At 31.3% G+C, this 9,136-nt stretch overlaps 1 pseudogene; it reads right to left on the bottom strand.

The window, feature by feature from the left end:
* Positions 1-220: 220 nt before the first annotated feature.
* On the bottom strand, positions 221-5,639 carry LOC105138287 (serine/threonine-protein kinase AtPK2/AtPK19-like; annotated as a pseudogene).
* Positions 5,640-9,136: the final 3,497 nt, after the last annotated feature.

Raw genomic sequence — 9,136 nt, 5'->3', positions numbered from 1 at the left:
TTTCCAGTTTTCCAGCAGAATAACTGCCAAAGTGGACATCAAATAAACAGCAACTCCCAACTATTCAAAGAACTGGTATGCTTCACCCCACAAAAGTTGCTGCTTAATTTTCTTTCATGACAAACAGTACGGTTCTTATTTATATATAATGCATGATTACAGACTAACCGGATAACACACTGATAAAAGATCCGATGACTTGTAAACTTCAGCGAGCAAATATAAAAGCATATTTTAGAGGCATCCAAGTTTCTTTAGAGGATCTGGAAAAGCCATTAATAGAAACGCATACCATGCAGTGCTCAGGCACACAATTTTATGCCATATTAGGAGATAACCTCTGGTTCAGGACCATGGCCCCTTTCCCTTGAGAGAGAAGGCAAGTACACAAGAAGCAGATGAGAATACACTAATCACTAACACAAGCAAGTAAAGGATATGAAAGATCCAGTACTTCTTCAGTGATCTAACTTATCAGGTTATTTCAGCCAAACATTAAATGGGTAACAAGAAATACTGAAAAACACGTGTTAAGATAGCTACTTCACTGCTCATGGCGGAGGAGGTAGTGTGTACGAGGAGAGTTCTGACATCTCACGAGCATCATTGTGGTTTTTCTCGTGTACCTTTCTGATATAATCAGAAGCCCACTTATCTATAACACTGTTCTCCTTGTGGATCGCATGTGTAGAACCATTACCTTCATCGGGCTGCATCACAAATGATATTGGCTTTGAGCTCCCGTGTGACTCTTGTGACCTTCGACTTCCTGCAATTTGAGACAGCAATGGTTCATTGGCAACCATGACCGAGCCTCCCATAGGGATATAACTTTTGGTGACAACTGGAGGACTATGTGTTCCCAGACTCATCTTAGCAATAGAAAATGAAGACAATTTTATGATGTTCACCGCCACCTTCATTGAGTTTTCACAGAGGGAATTGTTGCTCCTATTTTTGTTACTCATGGCTAGTTTATGGACTTTCAACTCCAGCCACTCTTTCTGGACAAATAAGACGATATATGGATTAACTACGTGGATCAAATTAATAAGCTTCTGAAACTTGCTTTCAAAGAAGTGGAGGATAAACAGCCTGCTTGTTATTCAGGTTCCTCAGTTTGTGACTACTCTTAGCTGCAACCATATAAATACAAGCTTCCTACGGGGGCAGAGGTTACTTTCTCATTCCATCAATGACTGATAGAAGTCTTTTTGTAAAGGATGATACCGATGAGAGAGAAAGTGAGAAGAATATGTCCTCCCTACTGATCTACTCATGACACACATGGAAAATCTAGTGATTGGTTTGCTAATATTTTCCTTCATATACCCAAGAAAATTTATCTATATGGATTAAAATAATCCAAACAAAGGGAAAATATATTTTTTGATAATAAATTTATATTTTATATTTTTTGTAAACATAGCAAAACATCGTTAGTTCCACGATAAACTTATGCCAATCCCTCCAAATTCTTCCACAAAATAAAAGATATGATGCTAGGTTGCAGATATGCCACTGAAGCTAAGCACATTCTAGTGAGGTGCCTAGTGAAGTTTCTAAGGAAGGAGTACTCAATATGTCACCTGTCTCCTAATGAAAAACAAGATTCTTCTATGCTACTTTCTTCTTTGTACTTTAAGAAAGCTTCTCTTTACTATCCACCATTGCTTTACATCACCTTCATGAGGAAGTCCTAAACAGAATCCTCTCTCTCTCTCTCTCTCTCTCTCTCGCCAAGTCATCCAAATGGTCTTTGTGCTTTGGATTGGATATTTTAGCATGCTTTTGATTAAAGACTTCATTAATCTCACATTCTTAAAATTTGATCATCTCTCAACTAGCATAAGAACCAGCATGGAACCATTGCAACAAAACCAAAACTGTTCTGTTTCACCAAAGATCAAAATCTGAAGGGAAGATGAATGAAAAATGGGAAAACTCATCACATTGTTGCTTCTTTCTCACAGGTTAATAAAGGATAAACTTTTTTCTAACAGGTAACTTAATTAATTGGGACAGAGCACGCTGATTCTTGTTTGCAGTATACTTCTACAAAGGATCATGTCCTGAGCTGAAGAATAGTTATTAGATCTCACATCTTTTCTGACAGGGTGTAGTTTAAATACTTGTTCAAAAACCAATGCATGGCTATACAAGAGAGAAGAATGCCTATTTATTTTTTTGTTTCATTTTCCCCATTATTTTGTTTTACAAAATAAGAGGTGTGTAAAAAGAAAGGTGAACTTACTCAAATTTCATTAGGTTTGCCGTGCTTCATAATCATTTAATTCATCCGGATGAAAGCCAAGGGTTAGGTGCAACATAGGTATACCCTTGAAAATGTTCACCAGCAGTTGGTGTGGGAGCTGGTGAGTCATCAAGGGGCATTGTTGTCCAACATTGGTCAAAGTTGGCTGTACAGTCTTTGCCACTCACATCTGGTATGTACTTTGGCTGCAGTTCTCTCGCCTCTAATTTTTTCCAGTTGATTGGCCGCAACCATTTATGGCCTTTGATCTCATCCCCGCCATCAAGACCACTGCCTAACCTTCTTGATGGTTCTTTCTGCAGCAACTACAACGAAAGACAAAAATTATGAGCTCTTAATTGAAAAAAGGAAATTCAAACAAACCATTGAAGAAAGGATATATCACAATAAGTGTATACTTACTCCTTTCAGCAAAGAGTGAGCTTCACTACTAAGGTATGGTGGAAGTTTGACTTTCTCTTTGATAATTCTCTCCTGGAGCTTCTTTCTATTTGAGTGTGTAAATGGTGGCTGAGAGAATAAGTTTTAGAGATCATTTTCAGAAACAACATCCAGAATCAGTGCATACAACAACATTCCTCTTGAAAAATCTTTGGAGAGTAGGGTGAGGGGATTGTTGAGGACTTATGCAAAGCTCAATGCCTTAATAGTAACCAGATTTTAGAATAGTTTCCTCTCTTTGTTTTTTTTTTTTTTTTTAAAAAAAAAGTCCTTGTTAATCCAATGCATTACCTGCCCAGTTAGCATTTCATACAGAAGTATTCCAACACTCCACCAATCTGCATCTTTATTGTGGCCCTTGGACAGTAAAATTTCCGGAGCCATGTATTCAGTGGTCCCACACATTGAATTGGATCTGCTTGATTCATCAATTTCCTTTGCAAGTCCAAAATCAGTCAGTAGAACCTGCGTGAAAACAATCAATTTCAGGAAAGACTTGTTTGATTTTATTCTCTAAAAAAAAAAAAGAGCTATCCAACTTAAATAAGTTCCACAAATCCTTCCACAGAATAGAGTGCACGGGTAATGCCATTACATGCCCGTCAGCATCCAAGAGAATATTTTCAGGTTTAAGGTCCCGATGCACAATCCCACACTTGTGAAGATGGGCAACAGCAGATACTATCTCAGCAGTATAAAACCTTGCCTGGTCCTCACTGTGTGACATACCAAGAACCAAAAAGTTAAAACAGGCAAATACAAGTCATGAAAGCAGTTTAAAAGTACAAAACATAATATACCTGAAGATTCCTTGCCGATAAAGATGAAAGAAGAGATGACCTCCATTCATAAAATCCAGGATTAAGTAAAGCTTAGACTTGGTCTGAAGAGAAATGAGGAAAAGATGAATAAGTACACAGAAGATTATATATTATTCATGCAAACTTGTCCATTGCAAAGGATTTGAAAACATTCCAGAGTCTATTTTAATCATTCCTGATGAACATAAGATTTAAAAATAAATAAAGGATTACAGTACCCTCATACAAAGATCAGTTTAAGGTCTTGTAATGGTTAACACAGTTCAATAGTAAATATGAAAATCAATAACGCTAAAAAAAATAATTCTGTACTTACATCACCCTTGAAACTTTCAACCATGTGCAATCAAAAGATAATAACTAAAGTACCATTAAGATTCTTGTGACAATTTTCAAACTTTGTACCGTTGACTTGCTAATGTTATAATTGAGCAATGCAATTACAAATTGACAATGAATACATTTTCAATTGAATAGGAGTAGGGTAACATGGGCTTTTAATTTCACAATCTGTTACCCCAACAACATCAAAACCAGCTAAAACTGTCATTGCATAGCAATGGATCAGTGTTACACAAAATAATTCCAGATAATGCATTACCTAGTGCATCAGTACATAAAGATAACGAGCATTTGTGGTTTGTACATATTCTTAACATCCAAATGGGTAATGAAGCTGAAAAATGAAGATATGGAATAGTTTTATTATTTCTCCTGATATCAAATGAAACTATGGTGAAGAGGGCCTGAACATCCATTATAGGCAACATGTATGCTACTATACCGGCATGCATGAAACTAAATTCTCAATGCAGTATTGCTGTTTCTAATGCTTTCTTCACTTTACTTCCAAAAAGAAAAGAAAAAAAAACACAAGCATTATTCATTTAGAGCAAAGCAGCTATTATCATCCGCATTGCAGCACTACATAAAATCAGCATATTTGCTAGTCTTTACTGCATGACATAAAGTAATGCTCTTTTTTTCTTTCTTCGCTAGAAAATTTTCATGTTCAAAATCCCATTATATCAAAAAACAAAAAATGCAACTACTTTGCTCTATTAGACCAGAACACTATTGCATCCAAGAATTAAAGATGTGTCCAGTGCAGCATCCAAAAGTAACAATATTTAAAAGAACAATTTGAACAATCTCCAAGTATAAGAAAAAAGAAATCAGAAAAAAAAGAATAATGAAATAGGACCTGAAAGGAGAAGCGAAGCTGGACAATAAAGGGGTGCACCACCTTAGTGAGGATATCCCTCTCAGCCTTCATGTAATCAACATGTTTCTTTTTAATAATTGTATCCTTCCTCATTACTTTCATTGCATAAATCCCATCCCCGCTACCTCCTCCTCCTTTTTCTTTGCCATCACCAGTCTTCTTTCTTACTTGAAACACCTTACCAAATGCTCCCTTTCCTACCACTCTCAGTATCTCAAAATCAGCAGGCCCGATTTTAATATTATCATCACAACTGCCCACTTGACCCTCATCATCCTCGCTCTTTTCCTTTTCATTGTCTCAACTTTCATTTTCTATTACAGCTTCATCATCTTCTTGGATATGGTGGAAGGGGAGAGGAGAAGAGGGGAGAGGGTAGCGAGGGGAGGGACCCACAAAGGAGTGGGACCTGTTGTGGATGACAGGGGGGTCCAGGACAGAAGATGACGTGGAAGGAGAGTGTGAATGGTTAGGGTCATGCGGGGTTGCTGATGGGCCAAAGACATCAGAGAACTCAAGGTCATTTGGAGGTGTGATCGTGAGTTTCTTTAAGTTGATGGATAAAAGAGAGAGAAGGGTTTTCTTCTGAGATGTGGAAACCAATTTTCTTCTCTCCATTTTTTTTTTTTTTACAGCAATTGGCAACTCTTGGCTGGCTATGGAATCAATCAATATGAAAGTAGAGGAGAAGGAAGGCAAGAATTTTGATTGGCAACGAAGATTGAGAATCAGTTATCAGAGGAGGAATGATTCATTAAGGGGAGGGAGAAGATGAACACCACCAGGCACCAACTAGTTCTAGTTGAAGTTGTCTGACTATACCAACGCGCTTCTAATGCTTTATGTCATCACTCGCTCCTCGCTACTCGCTACTCGCTCTTTAGCCTGTAGCACCCATCTTTCATAGTTGGGTAGAATTAAAATACTAGCTGCAATCAGAAGTATTATTTTTGGACTCTAGGTAAAAAACAAAAAGGTAAAATAATGGTTTAAAATTAAAATAGGACGGTTTTATGTGACTTGCGAGTCGTAAGTATTAAGAGTTAAGCTCTCAAATTATAAAATAGTTTGATATAATTTATAATAAATAAATAAAAATATCTTAAAACATATCAAAACTCCATTTACTATAGCAGTGATATTAATTAAAAGATTTCAACAAAAAAATCTAATTATATTAAAAAAATTATCAATAATTAGTAAAATAAGTAATAAAAATTATTTAAAAATTAAAAAATTTATTTTTTTTAGCGGCTCCTATAACCACTTAGATTATTATTAATGACCTTTCAATATGTTATTAGATTCTTTTTATCAATACCTTTCTAATGATATTAATAGTATTATCTCATAAAAGTTTTAATATGCATTCAGCATCTCTTTATATTTTTTATTTTTATCTTTTTTTACTATTCACAAATTATTAGGAGAGAAAGAGAAGAAAAAAATATAAAAAAATCCTAAAAATATACCGAAGCACTAATAATAACACCATTAATATCATTAAAAATATCTCGACAAAATAAATTTAATAACATCTAGAAAAGTTATCAATGATAATCAAAGTGAGTCACATGAGCTGCTCAAAAATACATGTAAACTTTACTACTTTTACATAGTTTGTACAATCTACTTTATCCAAATCTCTATTGGTATTATTAGATTGATTTTATTGAGATTATTTTAATAATATTAGTGATGTTATTATCAGTTATGATTTATCTTCAAAATTAATTTTTTTTTCTCCTTTTCATTTCTTTTTATTGAGGATCATGTCAAACTATTTTACAAATAAAAACTTATTATAATCTAAAACATAAGCTTTAATAAATAAAATCATGTCTTGATAATTTTATATTATTATATGTGAAAAATGAAGGAATGATAAATTTGAGAAAATTATATATTTTTTATTAAATAAAAATAACAACATACATATTCAATTCTCATGAATATTCATGAACAATATTTTAATTAAGTTGAGTATATTATAATTATTTATAAAGCAATTGATAATATTACCAAAAAAAACCTTAATCTTAATTAAAAGATACAACATCATCAATTATTTTATTTTAAGAGAATTTAAAAAATATAAAAAAATAATTTTAAAATAAAGGCTTAAAGAACCAAGTTTGTATTTGCATGGGCTTTAAAGAAAATTTAGGATTTAGAAAGTGTTTGGAAATGCATGCTAACCCGTGTTTTTAAAAAAATTAAAATTTTTTATGAAAATTAATTTTATTTCATATATTTTGAATTGTTTTGATGCAATAATCTCAATAATAATTTTAAAAAATAAAAATATATCATTTTAATATATTTTAAAATAAAAAATATTTTAAAAAATAATTATAATCACGAATCTAAATACATGTTTAGAAAACCATACCTGTAATAATTGTTTATCATATTTAATGATAAAAAAGTCCTTAATTTTAACTCATTTTAAAATTATAACACTAAAACAAATCAAAATATATTTTTAAAATTATGATGTATTTTTATTTTTTTAAAAATCAAATCACTTTCATTAAACGCTCCTCCTCAAAGATTAACCCAAAGACACTTAGTATCCATGTTTATGTTTTTTTTTTTTTAATTTTTAAAGCTTTCTCAAACCTCCCTCTTTCCTTGACGGCTTTTTCAATTAGAGAAAGATAAAGTTTCATAAATTAAATATAAACTTTAAAAATATCATACTGAATGATATTTTATGTGTGTGATCAACGTGCATTCTATTTTACTTTTTAAAATTGTTTTTGATTTTTTTTTAATTTTAATTTTAATATCTTTGTAAGTTTTTCATCATGTGTCACTTCTACCCCTTCAATTTAAAATTCTGAGTGTTTTTAAAAAGTTTTAATTCTCTATATTACTTAATAATTAACAAAAATCTAACATCTTCATGTTTTATTTTACTTCTTTTTTTTTTTACTTTTATCTCTGTTTTTTTCCCCCTCAGATCCACACACTTGTATAAAATCGTACAACAGAAAAATTAATAACCTGAAGGGAGAAAAAAAAGGCTCAAAACTATTTAATGGTTACGAGTATTGTTGGAAATTTATGCAAATTAGAAGGCTGAGTTGAGAAATTTTATGCTAAGAGAATAGAAGTATATTAATCATAACTGTAATAAAATTATGTTTAAAATTTATTTAAAAATTTGAAAAAAAAATCCATTTGAATCAAATTTTCATTTAAAAATTTCAAAAAAAAACAATTTGAATCGAATTTTTATGAATAATTTATTATTAATATTATTTTATATCAGATATATAATAATTAAAAAATATTATTAAAATTAAAAATAAAAATTTATAATAGCATTCAATAACCATGTTAAAATTAAAACAAACAAATCTAAATTGTTTTTTATAAAATAAATGCCTTGCCCATGGTAGCGGGCCAAGGCCCGCTTTTTTGGTTTATTTTTTTAATTAAAAATAGGATGTCATGTTGTCTTCTACTTATTATTATTATTTAAAAAAAAAGTGATAAACAATTTATTATGTATCATAATTCAGAAAATATATGCATCCACCAATACTCCAACCCACAAACTTAGCAGCCCCAAACGCATGAACCAATTAAGCTATGACTCAATATATATAACACAATTCAACTAAGGTTTTTTACTGTTGATATCCACAATAAAGTATCATAAGAAATTCCTTTTTTGTTTTTTTATGGTCAAATATTAGTATAATATCAACTAGCCACGCAATTTTCTATCTATCAAACTATAAAAATAAAAAAGTAGAAAGTATAATATGAAGGAGATAATTTTTAACTACCTCTCTTCTTTTTCATGCTGGGTAAATTAAATTATTAGATAAAAAGGTGACATGTTAAAAAATATATGAAAAATCAAATGGACAAGTAAACACGTTTAAAAGGTACCGACTTGGTCTTATTGTAACTTATATTTTTTTATTTAATTATATAAAAATAAATCTTGGGTGGCCAAATAGTTTTTGTGCATTTCAAATTTTAATTTTGTAAAAACTAAAATAATTTATCATAGAAATTTATTTTTTATTTATTGTGCATGCAAAAATCTATCTCACAATATTTTTAATCAAATATTTATTTTTTAAAACTATTATTAAAAATATTTTTTTAAACCACAATCATAAAACCTCCAACAACACCAGACATGCACCTAGACAATAGATATTAGTATATCAAAATCGATTATTAGTGTGCGCTAACTTTTATGTCTTTTTAAAACAAATTCAAAGGACGTGAGTAAAAATGAAATGCAATATTCTTGGATGATCCATGTGAATAATCAAGTCTATAAATAAACTCATTCTTGAAAATCTTGATTCCAAGATATTGATTTGTCATCAGTCTTCAAGATCTCCA

The sequence above is a fragment of the Populus euphratica genome, unplaced genomic scaffold, assembly GCF_000495115.2.
Source record: "Populus euphratica unplaced genomic scaffold, PopEup_1.0 scaffold77.1, whole genome shotgun sequence".
NCBI lineage: Eukaryota > Viridiplantae > Streptophyta > Magnoliopsida > Malpighiales > Salicaceae > Populus > Populus euphratica.
Note: the sequence above shows the minus strand (reverse complement) of the source record. Positions and strands in the feature narration are given on the sequence as shown.